Raw genomic sequence first — 23,173 nt, forward strand, 5'->3', positions numbered from 1 at the left:
GTTATCTTGAAGGAGGAAAATTGTTCCTTTGTGGTGTCAGCTTTTGGTTTAGAAGAGGTTAGGGTTTTGTCCACCGTCAGCTCTTGAGCTGGAGTGTCTCTGGATGTCTTCAGAATGTGACTGGTTTTTAGAGGCTGAGGAAAAATTAGAAAGGGGGAGTAAAGCAGATGGTAGAAATGACCAAGATGGTAGAACGATTCCTTTAACTCTGTAAGTTATACAGATTCACTGCAATGAGCCGTTTATTGAACCTTTTGTCCTCTGATGGGCGGGCAGTAGGGGTAGGGAACAGAATGAAGGTGGAGAAGAATAAAGTGAGGCTCTCCCTCCTCCTGTGGTCAGTCAGCCTACCTTATAGTTAAGAAAGAACCATAGGAATTTTCTTTATTTATCAAATAAGATCTGTTCTATTTTTCTAGTTAACAACAAAAAAAGGGGGGGTAAGGGGACAATTTAACATGTTTTCTTTAAAAAAAAAAACGCTCTAAAACAATTTTAAGACAAATTAGCAAATATTTGCGTTGTCTGCCAGTGCCCAGCCGAATGCGTACGTGCAGGGTGGAATGCCACAGAAGTGCTGGTCCCTGCCCCAGACAGGCGGAAGTCTAGTGTAGAGATCAGCCTACACATGTGAAACAGAACTGCCTACTACTAGGAGCATAGAGAAAGTTTCAAACATCAGCCTTAAGACAGTGAACTCATGTAAATTTAGCCAACAGGTTTTCTGGTAGACCTTTTAGGCTAGAGGATCTCCGTTAACCTTTTGCTTTCCTGGTGAAAAAAAGATAAGGTGAGTTGAGATTTCTCCAAGGTCTTAAAGCCCCTCAGATTTAATACTTAATTCAAACATAGGGTTACATTAGATGGCGCTTGTGTATTTTCTGAGTGGACACTTGAAAGGAACAAAATCCTCCATAGATTTGGTGGTAAGAGAATGGGGTTTTCTTGGCTTTTCTTGATCTGCTGTCAGCAGTTGAGTAGAGGCAGATGTTTCATCTTCAGCCTGTGTTTGCAGTCAGCCTTCATGTTAACATGATGGCTCCCTCTGACCTCTGATCAGGGTTCTCAGGCAGCTGTGGTGCCAACTGCCTTGGAGCCCCTGGGCGGTGTTAGTGGCGTGGGAGGATGGAACTGAGAGTCAGGCAGATGGAGGGCTCTGGGCAAAGAACTTGTAATGAAGGGGGAATAAATCTGGGAAGCAGGGATGCTTGGTGCTCTCTGAATAGATTTTAGATGTGGTTTAGCTCGTTTAAGTAAGACCTCACATTTCACAGACTTACCAGTAATTTTCTGTTCATAGACCCAATAAAATGGCTTTTTTAAAATGGTTTTTAAAACATGTAGATTTAATTTTTTAAATCTAAAAAAATATATATATTTTAAAATATTTACTTGGTTGTGTTGTGTCTTAGTTGTGGCCGACAAGATCTTTTTTAGTTGTCAAATTTTAAAGGAAAGCCTAGAGGTGGGGGGACAGAAAAGTGAGGAATTAGCCCCAGAGCAGGTAAACTCTGAATATAGAACCAGAATAGTAGCAGTATCTTGGGCTGTTTGTGGCATTGGGGCAGAAGGATAGAGAGTGCCAGGGTGGAAGGGGAAGTTGGCTGTCGGTAGAGCCGCCGGAAGGAGCTTGGGAGTGGCTAAGTGGTTTTCCCTTATTTGCTGAATTTGTCCTAGGACAAGTTGGAGCAGGTTTTCTTTCCTGGCTTTCTGAGTGTGAGGGTTTTGTGGTTTGTTTCATTGCTCCCCCTTCCCCACTGCTTCCACCAAACAGTATTTTTTAAAAATGGACCGAGATGGGAAAGTCATCTTGTCTGTTTGGTGCTCCTTTATTCTCAAGCCACATACATATGAGTTCCTTACTATTTTCTGTCCTTTCACTTTATGGGAAACACTTGGTTTGTATATTTTAGTTGGTTCTCCTAAAAAATGGTATTCCTTTCTGGGATAAGTCATGCTCAATGTTAAAACTCAGTCTTTCCTAAAATCCTGTGGGGAAAAAAACTATCAAAAGGTCAACATTCTGACTAAATAGAGGCTAGATCACGTGATCTGCACTGGATTTTTCTCTGGGTTTGTTGGTTTTAGTTTTGTGTCAACTGGAAGATGTATAGCAGCTTGAAATGACCCATCGAAGGGTACGGCCAGGACTCCGTGATCTCACATGGATGCTTTCCAGCTGTAGAGTTGCCATATCAGAGATGGAGCTGCCCAAATGGAAGGCTGAAATTCCTTTCTAGCTCTTTTCTACCGGAAGTTGACAAATGAGACTGAGAGGACAACCAAGGCATCTCTGTGTGAGAGTTCCTGAGCATGGACCCTGGACTGGAGTGGGTGTGCTTAGAGGCAGCACTTATAAAATAGGCATTTTACTGAAAGGGAGAAATGCAATAAACGAAGGTGGGCATTTTCAGTTGTATACTGCGTTTAGAATATTAGAATTTTAAGGCTAAACCTATAGCCCTTTCAGTTTGCAAATAAAGCCTAGGAAGGTAAAGTCAATTACGCTACAGTTTATTTAGTAGCAGAGCCAGAGTTAGAATTCTCAGTTCTGTGATCTTTCTACTTCTGCTTGTTAAATATGCATGGAGACCATTGGAGGATCTTGAGCAGGGGAGTGATATATCTACTTTCTCTTTTTGAAGAAGATCATTGTAGCTCCTGGGTAGAGAATGGCTTGGAGGGGCAAGGGTGGCAGAAGTAGGGAATTCAGCTAGGGGGGTGGGACATGATACTGGCTTGAAGTAGGATAATAGCAGTGGACTTAGTGAGAAGTGTACAGATTCTGGATACATACGGCAGGGGACTAATAGGGCTTTGCGACTGACTGGAGATGCACGCGGGCCTGAGGTACAAGGCACAGTGAGGCATCGAGGAAGGCACTACTAGACAGGTGTGGATGGTGGGATGCTACCTGCTCTTGAGATGGAGTTGACCTGGGTGGAACAGGTTTGGAGGGAAGATCAGGAGCTCTGGATGGATCCTATGTTAATTTTGAGTTGCTGTAGACATGACAAGTTGGCAGTCATCAGCAGTAGGCCAGCCCAGGGAAAATGGTAAGATTTGATGTTTGCTGCGGGGTAAGGATCATGGGAGTGGAGGTAAGTGAGATGGAGCCAGCATTCAGTCAGCACACAGCACAGGTTAGGCACGTCGGGAAAACCGGGACGGGAGTAACCAGCCACGTCAAGGAGAAGTCTGGGAAGGGGGCATCTCAGCACGAGCAGTGGTCTCGGTCGGACAAGGGGTCTCGCGACAAGCGTGAGTGGGAATTTGCCGTCCGCTGGGGACAGAGCCTCTGTCAGTGCCGGCATGAAGCAGCTCTCAGCAGGAGGAGTCGGCTCCTCCAGTCTTCAGTTGCTCGGCCCAGTGGGCTCATTTTAAGGAGCTTGTCCGTGGGTGTAACCGTCTTACTCTAAGACATTCACAGTCCTGCTTTTCAAAACAACTAATACAGAAGTTCACATTGGCTGCTGGGACTCCATTTTGAGCTACTTAACATTGCTTAAATCCTTTAAGTTTCACACAAGGTGAGTAGAAATCATAACACGAAAGAAATCTCCTCTTAGCACCGGGAATAATAAATTCGGGCTGTGTGTGCGTATGGAGGATATTTAAAGCTTTGGGATCCGGCAGGTGTAGCTGAGAAGACCCTAAACCAGGCCTTCCCTGACTTAGTTTTACCTGTGGCAAGGGCAGGAGTGAGAAGAAATGGGGTCCTGTGGGTCTTCAGAAGCAGAAAGTGAAGACCATTTTGGAAACTTGAAAATCTGCTTATAGATTGGGGGAAATTATAGGTTTCTGTTTTTTCACTTAGGGTTTGAAGTGTACGTGTAAATAATACAATTATCTTAATTTATGCAAGTAAGTCACTGGAACCTAGCAGAATTTACCGTCAGCTTAAATTTGCTACTGCATCTACCTCTTTATGTGGCCCTGCTCCATTCCCCTCCAGAGAAAACTGGCTTCGAGTCCTGATGGTTTCTGATTTCTGCAGAGCAATTGCTCTTTTCCTTGTGGCCTCTCATGACATCATTTAGGAACATTTTCTGATACCAAGTCCTTCCACCTGATTTCCAGGACTCAGGTGTCACCCGCAGCTGTGGGTGCATTGTTGGACTGCTTTGACTCAAGGCAACTCTTAAATTATGCCTTCCATTTTCAGTCAGCTGCCAGCCTAATAGTGTGAAGTAATCCACAGTAGAAAACTCTAATAGTGATTCACTTTGCATTCATGCATGCAAACAGTCTTTCCTACTTTCTTATTTAGCTCTTTTACCTTACATCCTGAAAAGAGGAACTTCGCCACCATTATGAAATGATCTAGCCCTTCAAGAGGTTTACTTTCTGTGTGTGGATGGTGTATATCCTGCTGATGCGTCACTCAAAATATAGTTAAGCTCCCCCTCTCCCTTTTATATCCCCAGTTCAACACCTTTTAACTGAAATATACAGAGCCCCGACTGTATGGCAGGCCCAATGCTAGGGAGGAGGTTGCAATGCTGGGCAAACCCCTGATGACTCTAGTCCTCTTGGGCCTTAACTGTCTAGTTAGAAACTGACTCTATTTAAATGACCACTCAGATCAGTGTGTAAGAACTTTGGCAAGTTCTATAAAGGAGTCTATGAACTACTGTAGGATTGATAAAGGGGGGTTGTGGCTTAGAATGTTGGAGCTTAGGGAAGAATTCTGCGGGGAAGTACTGAGTGAGACTTGAGTGGTGAGTAGAAGTGAAGAAAGTGAGGGGTTGTGTTAGTCCATTTGGGCTGCTATTGCAGAATACCACAGACTGGGTAGCTTGTAAACAACAGAAATGTATTTCTCACAGTTCTGGAGGCTGGAAGTCCAGGATCAAGGCACCAGCATGGTCATGTTCTCGTGAGGGTTCTCTTCCCAGTTCCCAGCCAGTGCCTTCTCGCTGTGTCCTCACATGGTGGAATGGGCTAGGACTTTCTCTCTGGAGCTTCTTTTATAAGGCGTGAATCCCATCCGAGAGGGCTCTGTCCTCATGACTTAAGCATCTCGCACAGGCCCCCACCTCTTACTGTTATCATATTTGGGAGTTGGGATTTCAGCCTGAATTTTGGGGGCTCATAAACATTCAGGCTACAGTAGGTGTGTTAGGGGTTAACAGCATCAGTATTCCAAGCAGAGGGAAAGTATATGCTGATGGTTTATGCCAAGTGACGTACAGAGACCATTTTAAGTTTTCTTGGGTTATAAACCCAGTACTGTAGATGAAAGGGAATTTGTGCATTCACTCTGTGCATTCATTCTGAAACTTGATGGCAAGTCTGAATCACCTGGGGGAAGCCTGTTAAAAATACAAATGGTTAAAAATAAAAATTCCCAGGTCCCATCATAGGAGATCGATTCAGCAAATATACAGGTGGCCCCGAGTTATCTGTAGCTGATTCTCATGAGGTTTCTTCTAGAGCCTAGAAATGAAACTGTTCCAGAAGAGCTGATAACAGGCCACAAGAAGTTAGAAAAGGATCATCGAACGGATGGGACTGCTTGTCCTGAACAGGATATGAGAGGAACCTCAGGGAAGAAATAAGGGAGTAGGGCCCCTAAGACTAGACCACACTCTTCCTCTATAGCTCATATTTTTTTGGCTTGGGTCCCCAACATTTTCAAGCTCATGCGGAAAGTAAGATTCTGGCACAGCCTTATCTAACTTCACTCCGTTTTCTAAAAGTGTTTTTATTACAGTAGCTCTTTTATTGCAAATTTAAATTAGATTCCATGAGCTAGAGCTCAGTTAACTTGGACAGACCTACGTGACTTAAACGTTTGTTAGAAAAATGGTAGCAAAGCAAAAAAAGCTTGTCTGTGTGCATGATTCCCTGATGATGTTGAGTGTCTGGAGCAGAATACTTTCTGTGAGAAATAAAGAATAGTAAGTAACCTGTATCTGCTTGGAGGATGGCTAAATTTTAGACCCCAAAATATCGAAACATAGAAGTTCAAAAATAGTGACAAGTGACTGACAGAAGTTTTAGAGCAGAAGCTGCAAACAGCCTGAGGGGTGTGCTAGACCTGCAGACTGTTTTGTTTTGCCTGCGTAACTTTTTTTCTTTTTTTTCCCCCCTCCCTCTGAGCCAATATTTACTAACTGGAGAATTCTGGTGAAAAACGGATTTTCAGTTTCACCAGCTAGAGCTGAGTAGAGGCTGCCACCTTTAATTTCCTGATCCTGGCAGTTTTTTCGAGTTTGAAGAAACACTTTAAACTCTGAGGGAAACATTTTAAATAATATAGGAGAAATATTTTTTGAAAAGCTCTAACATTGCTAGAAATGAGTTAGTGCAAAAGAATAGAATTGTTTATAGAGGCAGGAAGAAAGCAAGATTGAACCTGGGACATCTTTTTTGGGTGGTATTAATTGGAGTTGTTTTCTTTGTGCGTTTTACTTTCCATTCCTTCTCAAAACGCCAGAAGTACATTTGGTACCAGGATAAGAAATTCCTGCTCCTTCGTGTTGTTTTCACACTTGAGATGTTTGTGGAGGGTCATTGGATCCCCCCTGGGTCCCTCATGCTGTGCCTCTGCCAAGATGGAGACATTCACCACTTCAGAATCTTTCCAGGCTGTGTGCTCTCCCAGGCTCTCGCATAGCCACCCGAGTCATTTTAGCTCTTCTCTAGATTAATTGTGTTTTATTTTCAGCCAGCTGATAATCTTCAGGGACAGAAAACCAGCTATTCCAAGGGGAGTCCTGTTGATGACTGAGTTAGTGGTTTTGATCTGGGCTGTTTCGGTGGGGGTGGCCAATACGCAGGAGATGTTTAAGCAGGCTGCTTTTTAAGAGGATCCTGGTTTATGTTATAACAAGTTTACTTTTTGGCCTTGAATTTCTCCTCTCCAGTTGCCAAGATCTATTTGAAAATCATTTTCCAAGGTTAACTTTGCGGCATGTTCATATTTTCCAAGAACTTTTTAAGCAGTTAGTGTTACATTGATACTGTTTCTGAAGTCCCTAGTCTGACCATATTCCCCCCTGCACAGATGCTCAGGGTCCACACACGCCTTTAGATTTCTCTGGAACTTCGTTTTATTCCCTATTTAAGCTTGGCCTACTTTTTCTGGGCTTTTTCCCATCCCCCTAACCCTGTGGTAATTTGTCAAGCCCATTCTAATCTCCTTAATCCCTTTGGCTGAAAGGTTTTGAGGTTTAATGTTTTAATCTAGAGGCCTCAGTATTTAAGTAATTAGAGGTCCTATTTCTAGCTCTCTCCCTTAGATAAATCACCTTAGGGGTTTTTTTGTTTGTTTTGTTTTTTGTCCAATTTACAAAAAATACAACTCTGAAAACTCATATTGAGCAAGATTGAAGCTTGGAGTTGAACCGCATGCATTAAGAGAAGAAAGCATTCTGTGCTGTGCAGAGGCCCTGTGTGCACGCTCCCCAGCTCAGGCTTTATGGAGTCTCTTTTTTCCTTACAGCTCAATTTTTAAAATACTCCACCCCAAAGCAAATGTTTGGTATTGAATTTTAGAGAAAAGATTTTTAATAGAATTTCATGCTATAATTAGGATTTCTTATGTTACTTCCAACATTTTTTTTTCTTCTCATGCCTGAGAACATCTTAACTTGAGGGGAAAAAAAACTTTTTTTTTTTTTTTTTTTCCTATTACCAATCTGGACATTCTTACAAAATGTTAAAAAAAAAAAATCTTTCCTGTCAGGAACAATTTAATCATAATAGGATTCACTTTTTACATTCTAGGTTTCTGCCATCTTAGTCCATAATATTTGAACACCCCCTAGATACAAAGGGGAGCTGATTGGAAAGATGTTTGACAGTCTGTTTATTATGTAGCATAAGAAATACAAAGTATAATCAGTATGAAAAGGTGATATGGAACTACTAATTATAGTCAGATAATGCTCGCACTGTTCTCTTGTACACTTTATGATAGGAACTGTTCCAAATGCTTTATGAGTATCAACTGAATCCTCACAGCTGTCCCACATGGTGGGTACTGTAACTGTGGCTGTTTGACCAAGAGATTTACAGAGGTGCAGAGAGATTCATTTGTCCAAGTTTACCCAGGCCTTAATACTGGATCTGGAATCCACATCCAAGTAGTTTGGCTCCAATCCACGCCCCTAACTTTGACTCCTACATTATACTGCCTTTCAAAAGAGGAAGCTGTACATTTTTTTTAGAGTTGACTTTTGAAGCACTTTGGGTATGGGCGAGAGTGCATTCAAGGCTAAAGGATTAAGAAGGGAAGAGACAAGAGGCAAGAGACGGTGAGAAATCTAATAGGAGTAGCTGGGCCTTTGGTTCAAGGAGAATTGGGTAGAGGCAGAGGAACTTGACCTTGCTGTGTTGCCAGTTTATGCTTCTGTACCGCCGGGCTACTGGATGGAGGGCCATCCGTATGAAGTGCTTAGAACAGTACCGGGCACATGGCAAGAGCTCAGAAGCTGGTGGTAGGAGTGATGAGGGTTAAAATGTGAGCTGGGCTTTAAGGAGCAAGGTGGCAGGGTTATCAGAATGAGAAGTGAGTGTTGTTGAGGAGGCAGGAAGGCTTGGAACATGTTCCTGTGTATTGGAGTATGCTTGAGTATGTAGGTGGGATCAGATTAAAGGGGCCAGGAATGCCCAGTTAAGATGTTCTAGGTAAATAAAGCCCTAAACATTTGATTTTCAAGTGTTAAACAAATCAAGAGCCTGGGGAAGGAAAGCATTCGCTTGGGAGTTACCGAGCTTTTAGAAACTGGTTTGCCAAGGTGAGGGACCACTGCCCTTCCCACCCACGCCTGATGGCGCAGGGGCATCCCGCTTACCCCTGAAGAGCAGGCTTCCCATAGTTTGGCAACCCCTGGTGTAAATATTTCACTTAACACAAGCTTATTCACTCGGAAATATTTCACTGCCTCTCCCGCACCCCCCCTTTAATTCCCAAAGCACTTGCTTATTTGTTTCCTCTCGATTGTCACAGCAACCTTGTGGGTTACGCAGGGCAGTTGGCAGGAATCACCATTTTACATGCCATGGAACCGAGTCTCTAGGAAGTGGAATGATTTAAGCTCATAAGTGGCGGAGCTAGGGGCACGAAACCCGGACCCTTGGCTTCTAGCTCCAGACTCCTTCTGCCACGCAGCGTGTTCTCTGTGGAGTCATGACCCTTTGGGTGACACTTTTATTGAAAGCGTTAAGAGCGCTTTGTTTCTCGGCCTGGCTTTGCCTTCGAGTTGGCACCATGCAGATGTTGGGTGGCCCAGATGATTCAGGTGAGATGATTCCACCTCGCTTTTGGTGGTGGCAGCCACGTGGCTTGCTCTGAGGCTTTTACCTTTGCCTCTACCGTTTAGAGGAGGCGGCCACCAGGTATGAAATGTCAGTTCTTTCCACCTACGATGATTCAAAAAAATATTTTTTTTTTTCCACATCCACACGTCGTTCTCTTTGGTCTCTGAGAAGGAGGTGTTCTTACTCTCGCCTGTCCGCCTACATGCCCTTTTTGGTTGCCTTAGACCTTTCCCTCATCACGAGGCTCTTTCCTGACAGTCTGTAGTTACATCCAGGCCTTTCCTAGCTGAAAGGGCAAAACAAAGGCTTCCGCACTCCCGTGTCTTACTCTAACTGCTTCTTTCTTGTTCCCTTCACGGCCAGAGCTCTGGAGACAGAAGCAGGTAAGCATTCCATGCCTGCTTCCTCTCCTCCCATCCACTCTGACCCCCTGCCTGTGCCTTCACCCTCCACCACGTGTCCCCAGTGGACTCCCCCGGATGCCCAGGTCAGGAGTGCTCTTGGGCATAGTCTGCTTGACCTCCTCATGACGTCTGACACTGTTGACCACCATCCCTGCAAACACTGCCCCCCTTTGCCGTCTGCTCTTTCTTCTACCTCTTTGGACATGTGTCAGTCTCCTCCGGAGGCTGCCTCTCCCACCCCTTCCCCAGCGTCTGCCCTCAACTGTCTTTTCTTCTTCTGCAGCCTTTCCCTGGTGATCTCATCTGCACTTAAGACTTCAACTATTGAAATACTGATGACCACCAAATTGATTTTTCTAGCCTGAAATTCCAAAAAGTTTTCTGAGCTCTGCATCCTTTTATCCAACTGTCCACTGGGCTTTTCTTGTCGATGTTGCAGAGGCATCTCAAATTGAACCTGTGTATAGCAAATTTCATGATGTCTGCCTTCCTCCCTGGACCTCTTCACGCACACTAAATACTCTCCTTCCTGGTCATCGATCTCAATTCTTTTCTGTCCTCTACTTTATCCATTTGGCAACCCAATCGTACAGGGATTACTTTGTAAATATCTGTTGAAAGTGTCTCCTTTTCTCCATTCCTCACTGCCCCTTTATAGTTAAGAGCTTTTTGTCACTTTCTTGAACTCTTACAACTTCCTTCTAACCTGTCTTCCTGCCTTTCTTCTTAAAAGTATCTGCCGCACTGTTCCACAGAAGAATGGTTATATGAAAACGGGATCAGGTTATCCCAGTTTAAGATCCTTCAGTACCTCTTCGTTGCCTTCAGGATAAGAATCTCCAGTTGCCTTCTTGCCTCTCTCTGCAGGCTTGGGTTGTGGCCCTCCTGCCTGTGCCTCCCAGCCCCTCTGTTGTCACCCAGGCCCTTTAGCGAGGATTTCTCCCTGTGCTCCTGGTGCCTGCATCTCCAGTCTCAGCACTTCTCCTTGGCATTGTCCTTTGTGTGTGTGTCCAGGTGGGAAACACTTTGAGGGTGGGGTCATTTGTCTCATATGCTTGTTTGTCCTTTGTGTTTAGCACAGGTGAGGACCAGGGCGCAACAGGGCTATTTCCTGTAGTGTGCTCACCTTGAGAGTTCTCCCCCAGTTCCCTTTGGTCTGGAGTCTGAAAGACAGTAAATGTTTGTTGAAGTAGAAGGGGAAAACAGTTTGATGTGGGACAAAATTTACTATTTCAGGACACTTAGATGGGAAGCAGGCACTAAGTTCAACAATTTTTTAGAGGAGCTGACAACCTGTTTATTTCCCAGGTCATTTTAGGCATCGTTACATGTGGATTTGAAAATAAGCAGCATAATCCGATTACTGGGTGTTCTTAGCAGAGTTCCAGCCTTAAATTGCTGTGCTTTTCAGTATTGAGTTTAGAGATTAATCAGGTGGTTTTATGTACTGTAAGAATTGGAAAGTAATGATTTTTATGTATCTGTCCTGTACACAGGTGCTTTCTTCTGTACCAGACACCAGACTTCCTTTAGTATATATGTATTTTAAATATATAAATGGTACTTACAATAAAATTGCTGTTAATCTCAATTTTAAATATTTTGCCCTTGAATGATTCACATTTTGGGGAATGAGCCAACCATTTTGGGTAGAGGCATTAACTCCTCTAGATCACTTGGGTATCATTAATTGGTATCCTAGTAACTTAAGAATTATTGACCCTGAAAATGCCCGACTGGCAGCCTGGGTTTAATTTTCTAGTAAGATTAATTATCTTGCAGTAAAGGGTAAAACAGAGATACCAGGGTTCTTTATGTCCCTTATGTTCTCTCAAGATTCCAGTGAACTAGTTGCTAAGATGAGGGAAAACACTGGTGTGTTGTTCTGAGCCTAATTGAGTCCTTTATTATGTTATGACTCACCTGTAGTTCACAGAGGTATTTCGTGCAAGTCATATAAAATAACTGCACTGTGGTTTGTTTTGCTTCCTTGGTTCATGTTTCCCGCGATCTCTCAGGCCGCCGCTGCCAATCCCAGGCTTTGGCAGGAGCCGGTGCAGCAAAGAGGAGACCACCCCAGGTCAGCGGGGGAGCTGCCTCATGCTTTGTCCCCTCAGGCAGGCATGCTTTTCACCATGTCTTGGAGGGAACTGAAGATGTTCATTCTGTGTCCGGGGCTATGTTCAGCATAAAAAGAGACCCTTCTCTTCAAAATGCGTGGATTCCCAGTCTCCTGTTCCCTCCTGTGGGAGAGAAGGAAGCTTTAGAGTCAACGCTGGAGGGCGCTCAGGCAGAGGGGCAGTGTCTTGTACCGTGTGTGGATTTAGTTGCAACATCTGAAGACTAGTAAATTTCACGCTGAAATCTGGGTTTTGATTTTTTTTTTTCCCTTAAAATTCTGGAAGCATTGTCAAGATAGGACTTGCATTCCTGCAGGATGGCAGTTGGCCAGCCCTTAGGGCGCACCGTTGCGCTTGGCCCAGCCCTCCTGTGCTCCTCCTTCACCTGCCCAAGCCCTGTGAGTGCTGGTGTTTTCTCTCTCAGAAGTATAGCATCTCTCTGTCCTCATGATTATGCCTCCCTCTGGGCAAATCCGAGAGATGAGAACCCAGACATGCAAAAGACATATCTTTTCAGAAAGTTATACGAAGGTGAGTCAAAGATTATCTGCACTTTGGTTATATTAAAACTTCTGTTAAAACTCCAGCCAGAGTGTGGGTAATTTTTGATTCCCTCTCGTATAATGCTACATGTTTAATGGTATCTAGTTAAACTAAAATGGGGTTTATTTTCAGACTTTTAAATGAAATTATGTACAGTAGGTCCTACTTGGTTTCTTTTTCTTTTTGTCCTTGTTTCCAAATGTGAAGATGTTTTCCTATAAACCTTTAAATTCAGACACCTGTTCATATTTTAAAGAAAAACCCCCACAATGTTAGCCTAATTGACAACTCCCCTCACCTTTTAAACTTTTTTTTTTTAAAGGTTTTTGCCGCTACTAAAAACAATGGAATATGAGTTCTTATCCTCCTTGTCCCGAAGTAGAAATGTGCTCACTTAGTTGTGTGACTGTGAGACAAGGGGGTCGTTATGCTCTTTTCTGCTCTAAAATATTATGGTGTGGGGTTTTTTGTTTCTTTTGGGGGTTTTTTTTGTTCTGTTTTTTGGTATTTTTTGGCTGCACGGGTCTTAATTGCAGGATCTTAGTTGCGGTGTACGGACTTCTTAGTTGCAGCATGCGAACTCTTAGTTGTGACATGCATATAGGATATAGTTCCCCAACCAGGGATCAAACCCGGGCCCCTTGTGTAGCAAGGAATCTTACCCACTGGACCACCAAGGAAGTCCCTATGGTTCTTCTTTAAAAAAGAGTTTGAATTCTAGCAACTGAACTGTGATGCTGTTTCCTATACCAAGTCAATTAGCATATCCTTTAGTACCTTTTATTCTAAATTACTTTTCTTGTTTTTATAGTGGATAATAGGAAGTTGGTTTTCAACACCCATTCAGCAAACAAGAGCTGCTTTCCTTCCTTTGATCTTAGCAACGTATATATGTTTTTGTATTATGGACTTTTATTGGTTGCAACAGGGTGGGTGGATACAATAGCTCTGGCTCCTGGGGGAGCTCCAGAGACTCCATCACCCTGCCCCCCTCCCCAAAGAGCTGGTCTTAGCAATATTGATCCTGTAGTTATATAGACAACTCATGTTTAAGTTTCTATAGTATACAGGTTCTGTAGGGTACAGTTTTCAATACTTGTATTTAGTTAGTATAAGGTACTGCTGAAGAACTGGGGAGTGACAGTCTTTGGAGAATTTGCAAACTAGTCTTTCTTGTTGGATGCCATTTTTACTCCTAGCAGTGTCGTTGCTGAAAATCTTGATGTCTTAATAATTGTGTAACTAGGGGTAGATAATAAGTATATAATAGAACATGTAATCCATGGAATGCCGAAAACTCTGGTTGTTGTTGGAGGGTAGGAAGGTATACTGGAAGATTTTGGGGGTGGGGCACTAATTAGATGGGACTTTTAGGCATTACAGGGAGCAGTTAAGAGCATAGATTTTGGATTAAGGAAGATTTGGGTTTGAATCTTGTCTTTACCTTGAATTAGCTGTTAGACTACAGGCAAATTATTTAACTATTAAAAATTACTGCTCGAGCCTCAGTTTCTTATCTTTAAAATAGAAACAATAATAGAGTCTTTCTTAAAGTACTTGTGAGGCTTAGATAAGAAAGCGTTTGTGAAACCCTTAGATCAATGATTGGCTTATAGTAAGTATTTAATAAATGGATTCTGTATCCATCATTATCATAGTTATTTTAATGCTATCTAAGGGTCTGAGTAAATGTAGTGGATTCATCTCTTTGCCTTGGCTTAGAATCTGAAGTTTAGGCAGCTGACAAGTTTTGAATATTAAGGCTTTAGGGAAATATTAAGTGGGAGGTAATGTTTCTAATGAATAACTGCAGAGTCAGAATACCTGGACTCATTTTCTTCCACCTTTAAAAGCAGAATCTGTGGGAAAAGTGTATATTACCCATCTTCAGGTTATCTTTATTGACTTTACAACTATGTTTAGGAGTCAGCTGGGTCTTAAGAAGTATCCTAATGTTTTGGGTTGTTTTGATAGTGTTTCTCTCAGCTGTTTTGGTGAAGTAATGAAATTCTGTATCATGGGTTTCATTTTATCCATGTTTAAAAATATGATGCTTTTTAAAATGAGACTTGAATAAATATCTTGTGCCACTAATAAAGTATTGAGTACCTGCTGCATTTTCAGGATTCCAGAATTGTATTAGTAGTTGTGAGAACTCTTAGGGAGCTTTCAGTTGTATTTGAGCATTATGAAACATGGGAAAAAGAGTATTGTACTGAATTGTACATCATATAGTCTTTTTTATTATTATTATTATTATTATTTTTTTTTTTTGTCGCTCGATCGGCTGACTATATTGACAAGATACTGATTGGTTACATGTTGAAGAAAACATACAGTACAAAATACAGAAAAAGTTGGTTCCATCCCCCCCCCCCCCCCCCCCCAGATAGTCATCATCGTGATTTGGTCAGAACAGGACTCAGAGCCAGAGGTCAGGGTGACCAAGGACGAGGGGGAAGGGGGCTGTGGGCAGTGGGTTCGTGGCTGTCACAAAGAATGCTGTGGTAATGCTGTGGGTTCCTTCCCAGCTGTGAGTCGGGGGGGGGGGGGCTGCCCTCCCTCCCCTGGCCCCAGGGCCTGCCCCACCGCCAGAACCAAGCGCACTGCAGACACAGTAAGGATATGGCTGCTCCTGCCGGGCCTGCTGCTCAGCAGGAGGGGGACAAGGGTAACTGCTCCAGGCCCGGGGAACAGGGGCCCGTGGCTCCTAGCAGCAAGGAAGAGTGGGAGAGCAGTAGAGAGGGCAGGAAGTGGGAAGAGCACATCATATATATTAAAAAAGTGACTTAAGACTTAAAATTGAATGAGTATTTGTACAGAAAGGTGCAGGTGGAATAACTCACTCCGGCCTATGATCAAAATGATATGGAGAAATCATGGTGGACCCCCTCCCCCTGCCCCGCCAGCGGTGGCCCGCGTCGGTAAGTGCGATTGGTTAGAGTGGATTCCGGTCGGGTCGTTGAGGCGGAGGAGGCGGGGGCAGTGGGTAGGCAAGGGGGGCTCCGTTGCTGCAGCACTGGCTCCGGCTGGCGGGGTTGTTCTCCTGGAGGTCCGCGCCTCGGTTCCGGCCCGGAGCACCGGTTGCATTCTGGGACTCGTTCTTGGGAAGCTTCTTAGCTATTGCTATGAAAATCTCATTCACGGTCATCGCGGTCTTTGCTGATGTCTCCATGAGCAGCAAACTGTTGTCCTCTGCATAGGCTTGTGCTTCCTGGAACTCCGCAGCTCTCTTGCTGGCCAGGTCCGCCTTGTTGGCCGCGAGCGCGATGACGATGTTGGGGCTGGCCTGCCTCTGCAACTCCTTCAGCCAGTTCTTGGCTCATGCAAACGTATCTGTGTTGGTGATGTCGTAGACCACGATGGCAGCCTGGGCCCCCCAGGAGTACATGGGGGCCAGGCTGTGATACCGCTCCTGTCCAGCTGTGTCCCAGATTTCAAACTTGACTGTTGTGTCGTCCAAGCAGACGGTCTGTGTGAGGAAGGCCGCTCCAATTGTGCTCTCCTGGTACTGGTGGAATTGACCCTTGACAAAGCGGAGGACGAGGCTGGATTTGCCCACCGCAGACTCCCCCAGCAGGACCAGCTTAAATTGGCAGATCTTGTTCCCAGCAGCTGGTCCGTTGGGTCGCGCTGCACCTCCCCGACCCGCCATGGCCCGTCCCGCTGTAGTGGTACCAGTGAGCGTGGGGGCGGGGGCCGGCGCTGTGCAAAGAGGCACTTAGTGGGGAGGGGAGTCTCCAAGGCGGCTCCGGGGCGGCGGCGTTACTTGGGGCCGGGGCTCGGACAGGCTCCGCTCCTCTCCCCCCGGTGGTGTCCCAGGCTCCCAGTCGTACATCATATAGCCTTAATTTTGTGTTCTGGGTCACAGATCCAGTAAGGAAAGGCATGAGCAGGCGTATTTTCATGTAGTTGTGAGGCACGGGCAACACTTGTATAAGCGAATAAAGTAGGATGATTTTACAAGGTAGGGGATGTCCCAAGATGTTCATTCAGTGTTTGGTTTAAATAGTACAGATTAGTACATGAACTTCCAAAAGAGTATATGGGCACCAATCTTTGTGTATCTTAAGGTGAGTTAGAAAATATATATACAGCAGCACATCAAACTCAGGGTTTCACAAGTATTGTTACTTGGGATCAGGCCAAATTAAAAAGTGAGTTGATAATAAGTTGATTTAAAGAAAACAGTGCAGATGTTATTGCAATATGGTGTCACTGTCAAGATAGTGTGGAATTGACTGAAGTTTGGGTAAAACTGTTTTAGACTAGACTTTGAGTCATGGAGGAGAGGATTAGAAAATGCAGTTAGGGATGGGGCAGTGTCACAGAAGAAGAATAAATAAGCTTGATGCCTCAACGTGACTTAAAACATTTCTTTGCCTTCACCAATGAAGGGCCTTTTCGTGCTTGAAAAACTTGCGTAAGTTCAGAACTGAGTTTTGGTCGTTATCTCCTTGTTCCCTTCCTCCACCCGCTCTGTCCAGCTGGTGCTTAATAAATATTTCCACTACCGACAGCTGTTACTGCTACTCCTGCTGCTGATGCCATACTGTAGACACTTTTGAGTGAGGAATGCCTTTTAGAAGCCTTTTATGATAATACTGTGTGAAATGTATTTCTTACTATGCCAGCAGATGGTCCTGCAAGTTCTTAGCTCTGTAGGATCTGAAGGAGAATGGGCTGAACTCTATTTGAACATTTTCAGGAGTGAAAACAGTACAGGGGCCATAGATGTTCTCCAGAGTATCAGTAGGGTAGAAACATCACTGCATGGTAATGAAGCTATAAGCTGATTTTGATAAGAGCATTATAGCCTGTGTTTTATTTCCCTTGCTTGCAGACCTAATAATTATTTATTGATTGGCACTGTGGAATAGATCATGGCATTCATCCTTAACAGCAGGTCTCGTGCCGGAAGTCTCAGAATGGAGACATTCTCGATAATGCTCTAGTAGTTGGCTAAATGAACCCCAGGGTTTGGCTTTCTAGTGGCCCATCAATGCCCCATAAAGAGACAGTCATGTAGAAGGGCAGTGCTAAATGAGCAGTTCTTGCTTTCCCCTCTTGGGCCTGGGACTCATCTCATAGGAAGCTTTTCTGTACTTTTGCCTTGTTCCATAAATGGCTTGACATGAGGGTCTCCTGGAGGCAGTCTCAACCAAACCCTCAAGGCTTATCAGCACTTGCCTGGTGGACAGCACCACAGCCCCTGCCCTGGCTCCCACCATCCATCCCCCTAGTCCCCATCCCAGAATCCCAGGATCTACAAATCATCATGTTTTCCCCACATTAGTTAATTCAGAATTTATTAAAAACATATTTCAGGGACTTCCCTGATGGCACTGTGGTTAAGAATCCACCTGCCAATGCAGGGGACACAGATTCAAGCCCTGGTCCAGGAAGGTCCCACATGCCGCGGAGCAACTAAGCCCGGGTGCCACAACTGCTGAGCCTGTGCTCTAGATCTTGGGAGCCTCAACTACTGAGCCCATGTGCCACAACTACTGAAGCTGAGGCGCTTAGAGCCCATGCTCTGCACCAAGAGAAGCCACCACACTGAGAAGCCCACACACCGCAACAAAGAGTAGCGCCTGGTCACCACAACTAGAGAAAGCCCGTGTGCAGCAACAAAGACCCAACACAGCCAAAAATAAATAAATAAGTAAATAAATAAATAAAAAATAAATCTTAAAAAAAAAACAAACCCCAAAAAACATGTTGTAGACACAGGTGTCCAGTAGGTGATGGCTTCTTCAGACCTGAAGAGACTTCCGCTGTTTAAAGATAAATCAGAGAGCGGTGCAAGCAAGGATTGTGCTGTATAGTTACTAAAAGATGTAAAATTTTTTGTCATTCATTCCATTAGCATTCTCTTCCCCTTTCCAGTGGAAGTTTTCCTAGTTGTTTGTTAAATAAAAGTTATGTTTGGGTGATGGGTTAGAGAAGTGGGAAAGTTTAGTAGAATGAAAGAAAGACTGAGGCTTTTGTGTCATGGTAAGATTAATATTTGAATAAAAATGATGTCTGTCTTTTATTGAGAATGTGCTGTATACCAGGCACTGTGCTTAAGCTGTTTCCATACAGTGAGCTTAATAGCTGGTCCCTGGCAGAGCCAAGTCTGGAAGCTGGTGTGTCCAACTCAGAACCTTGCTCATAAGCACTACCCTGCAAGGCCAGAGCCACTGAGGATGACTTGGAGGAATGCCTGAGATTTTTGAGAATTCCCCAATTTGCAAAGACTGCACAAATTTCTCCAATAAACTGCTATAAAAAGCCTGACTTCGCAGAAATTATTGTACGTACCTGGGCAAATAGTGAGTGATGAGCTGTGGTGAGAGGTATGTTCTAGGGTGTTAAGTTCATGTTTGCGGCTGAAGCAGGATTATAAATCCAAGCATGTTATGGCATTTTAGGACTATTGTTAAGTCTAGTCAAGGACATTTTGGATGTATTTTTAGTGGCCGTCGGTATCACCCAGGCTTTTCTGCTTCTGTCAGCTCCGGGTAGAGACTTGATGAGAGCAATAGGTCAGCCTGCCCTTTGTAGCTGGGACTCGGTTCCTATAAAATGTTTTTGAAAACATGTGTTTCTAATATGTCAAGATTGGTTTGGCCAAAAAGAAAATTGTAGCCTGATTTGTTTAAAGGAACAAAAATATCTACATGCCCAAGTTTGAATGCACAGAGCATGCTTTAGTTCTTAGTTGACTTTTATGCCTTTTAACACTTTGGCTTTTATTTCCCGTCGATGTGCTAGATAAAAAGTAAAATTACATGCAGAACATATATACTACCCATAAAAGTTTTATTTTTATTAGGTTTTTTCCTATGTATTAAATTACAGTATTATGAACTATTTTTAGTGTTAATGAGTAACCTCAGTAAATTACCAAGATGGCTATGTTGAGGGAAGTGTAAAAAACTTGGGAAACTTAAGATTGTTTTGAAATTCATAATGTTGGAATTACTTAAGTGAGCTTTTGTTCTCTAGACTTCTTAGGTTCCTTTGCCATTGATCCATGTCTGTGTGTGTTTGTGTGTGTCTTCGTATTTTTATTTATGAGGTTGGGCTATAATGTGAGCATGAAAGTTACTCTGCCTACTCTGTGAATAAATTGCCTTTATGTCTTATTTTACTGATAAATATTTACACATAATACCTTGTGATAGAACATGTTACATAGACAGTTTTAAACACAATGGGACTTTTAGTTCAGACCTTTAAAGCTAAGTGAAGATGAAACCATTTGGGGGAGGGGGTTTTCACATCCCTGGTTTTGCGGGGAGGTGGGAAGAGTGGAGGATTGCCTATTTCATAAAACTGTATGTGTTTTTAAACTATGAGCGTGGTGCTTTGCACAAGTCAAAACTGCCAAAGGGACAGATGTTGCCAATTTCAAACGTACAGGGGGAAGGCAAATATTGCTAAGCAACGGTGTACTTGAGAGAGCATTTTTAGGAGCAGAGCCAGGGGAGTTGTGTCTGGGAGCACTAGCTGCTGCTTATGATTCAGTACAAGGGAAGAGATTAAAAGTTCTTTCCTGTCAGGGCCGCCATTGCAGCTGCCAGCACAAAATACAGTGACCTAGTGGCACCGATTAGGGCTGGCAAGGGGATGTATGGAAACAGGAAAGCCTTTTTGCCATGTAGGAAGGCAGTAAGACATGTTCACGGAGGTAAGTGCCCCAGTGCACAGCTGCCCCACAGTAAGTACCAGTGAGTGCAAGCCTGAGGTTCAGGAAGGGAAGAGCGAGGCCTCCAAGGAAAACCTCTCTGTTCCCTTCCCTCTCTTTCTCCCCCTTTCTCTCTCCCGTCTGCTTCCCCTCCCCCACTTCCCTTCTTTCCTCTCTCTCTCCTTCCCTTCTTTTTCTTCTCTTTTGCCTCCTCTGTTAGGGGCTAACATCAAAGAAGAGAAGGATCGGAATAAACTCTGTAGTTGAGCGCTGCTGTATGCGTGACCTTACAAATAAGGTAAATAAGCTTTCCAGCCACAGGCATTCAGCCCCTCCCATATCCCCTCCCTTGGTGTACACTTGATAGGTAGCAGACAGGTGGTGTGGTGTGGCTTTTTTTCCTTTTGGCTGCCACTAGAGACTTGGAATACCTCTTGAGATTTGCATGGTTGTTGGTTTGGGTTACGGATTTTCCTTTTTCTGTCTCTTTCTAATGAAATAATGGAGTAAGAGCAGAGAAAGTATAACGTTATAGTTTTCTATCTATCGCACATCACAGCATATTTTTGGCAGTGCATTTTAAAGAAATTAAAAACATTTTAAAATAAGCAATTCCTTACCAGTCAGATATTTTGTCCCTCTTTCAAACTCTGGTCTTGAACTTCTGGATCTCTTGGCAAACATTGATTCGTTTGTCTTTCCAAAGTAAAGGTACAGGTCAAAGATATAGGCAGCGTAAAAGCTTAAATATGTGTGTATACACGTGTGTGTTCCCCCCTCCCCTTCTCTCTCTCTCCCCACTCCCTTTTGGCTTTTATTGCTTTGTTTTTGTTTTTCGGCAGACAAATGCAACTGAAGTTGGATATAAAAGATTGTGAATCTCCTACCCAAGTTTTAACGTATAAAATGTATTGATTTCTACTAGTCTAGGAATATTTAGAAGTAATCTTACTTCAGTGCAAGCAGGTGTAGTAGATAAATTTTAATGTTTAATGTTCCTGTAGCTTTATGGGTCTAATTAATTTATTCAGCATAGTGTGTGGTCACATAGCCTGTATCTGTCCGGGGTGTACATTTATGTGATGAAATGCTGATTAGAGAACATGACAGTCTTTCTATTTTTTCCCCCTCAAAAAATAGAATTTGTTTAAGGTTAAGCAGTAGTGACTCTTCCATTGGTGAGAGAGCTCAGAAATTGGGCAAAAGTAATGAGAAAGCAGGGAGAACCTTCAAGTTGTTACAGCACAAACTCTTAATTGATTGATTTAAATTTAGGTTATGCCTTTTGGCTTTTCAAAATAGGAACTGTGTCATAAAACGAGCTGGAGATCTGTTACCTTCAGACTTAGGAAGCAGTAGAGTTTCCCAGTGGTTTATGTTCCTCACAAGTTTTTGTTTTGGTATTAAAGACCGTGTTCTAGTTAAGTCCAGAAGAAGTTGGTTTATTTGTCCTACAAAAAGCTTTTGAGAAGATCTTACTAAGAAAATAACTTTTTGACATTGAGATGCTTCTTAAAAGTTTTGCTTAAAACAGAGAGAAGAACAGATTAAGACTTACCTGCTCAGGAGCCAGTCTAAAATTTTTCAGGTTCATTTAATGCTGCTTGGTAGAGAGCATTATCATGATGATATTAATAATACTGCCTATTTTTACAGAGGATTTGGCTGGCTGTATACCAATTAAAGAATTTGTTGAAAGGGTTTTGTTTAAATGGCCCATCCCCCAAACTGGCGGTATGATTATGATGATGTCAGGGGAAAAGTGAAGTAGGTTCCAGGATGCTTTTGCCCGGTGGGGCGTGGGCCAGGTGTGTGGAATAGTCAGGAGGGCCGCCGTCGGGTTGACGACAGCTGAGATGTAATTTACCTCTGCTGGATTGACCCTCCCATGCCTTACAGGCAGTTTTCAAGAGGAGTTGTGTTGTTCCTATTAGAATGACTATTTTTCATGTTCTCTCTTCTCTGGCACCTAGATTCTGCATTCTAGAAAGTGTAGAAGGAAAAGGAGAACACAGGAAGGGACAGTAAATGCAAGAGTATTGGGAGTTAGGACAAATATGGTTGCGTTATACTGTGCCTTAACACTCAGAAAGTTGGAGTCTGAGTCTTAAAACACTCAAAAGTTTAAGGACTCCGGATTGAAGTCAAAAGAGTACTTTTAAAACTTCATTGCATGTGTGTGTCAGTGTGAGGGGATGGGAGAGTCAGAAGGACTGAGAGAAGTGTATCAAGATGGAGAAAGATGGGCAGAGAGTCACTGACTGCTACGTGTTTTCAAAATGAGCATAAACCCGTTGTTTCCTACTGTAACTTTTAGAACTGAGGTCTGTGTAAGATGGGGTACAGTTGTGGTAGATATACTACGAATGCTTAATGCTTTTACATTCAGCAGGCATTAGAGCACATTTATTTTACAAGCAAAGGAAAATTTCTCCTAATGCAGGAAAAGGAAAAGATTATTAAACCTACTTGAGATTTGGTGGAATTAGTAAGCTTTCTTTTTTTCTTTAAAAAGAATCTGGTTTTTAATAAATTATAGAAGAGCAAAATAGTCTCTTAAATGTAGGTGCTCTTTGATATGATTAAATAAGTGATTTATAACCACCATAATGTTATATTAAATAATTATACTTTCTCAAATGATCTCTGGCACTTTTTCTAGACCCTGGCAAGTAACCTGTTTGTTACCCAATAAGACAGACAAAAAAAAAAAACAAGAAAGAAAAAAAGAAAAAGAAATTTACTTATTCAGAATTACGATATAAAGGGCAAGACCATCTTTATTTGCCTTCTCTCCTCTGTGTTTATTATAGTATCAATAATCCCCAGGGTAGTTGAAGCTCAGATTGTCTCCTCAGTGTGTATAGTGCCTCTAGCCTACCGCTTCAGTAATTTTCTTTCCTTTTTTCCCCCTGGGTTCTGTTTTTTGTTTTTAAAGATCGTGATGCCAGGAGACAGACAACCAACACCTAGCCCAGGGGGAGCTGTTGAGATTAGCACTGGAAGAAGCGCAGGATAAAAATCTTTATGTCCCTTCAGACAAAGTGTGGATTAAATGCCTTATTTTATTCTTATGACTTCAGTTTCTTTCAACCTCATCCAGAAACTGATGGAAGGGTTTTGGTCCCACCCAGGTGCCTCTGTAGTCTTTGCTTATGCCC

General features: G+C 43.2%; 1 protein-coding gene and 1 pseudogene across 10 annotated transcripts in view; one reads left to right on the top strand and one right to left on the bottom strand.

Annotated features, from left to right (window-relative positions):
• Window positions 1-23,173, top strand: part of AFF1 (ALF transcription elongation factor 1) — a 188,245-nt gene that overhangs the window by 98,880 nt on the left and 66,192 nt on the right. The gene's annotated exons all lie outside the window — the stretch shown is intronic.
• On the bottom strand, window positions 15,276-16,158 carry LOC130847972 (ras-related protein Rab-5C-like; annotated as a pseudogene).

This window comes from Hippopotamus amphibius, chromosome 3 (genome assembly GCF_030028045.1).
Source record: "Hippopotamus amphibius kiboko isolate mHipAmp2 chromosome 3, mHipAmp2.hap2, whole genome shotgun sequence".
In the NCBI taxonomy this organism is placed as follows: Eukaryota; Metazoa; Chordata; class Mammalia; order Artiodactyla; family Hippopotamidae; genus Hippopotamus; species Hippopotamus amphibius.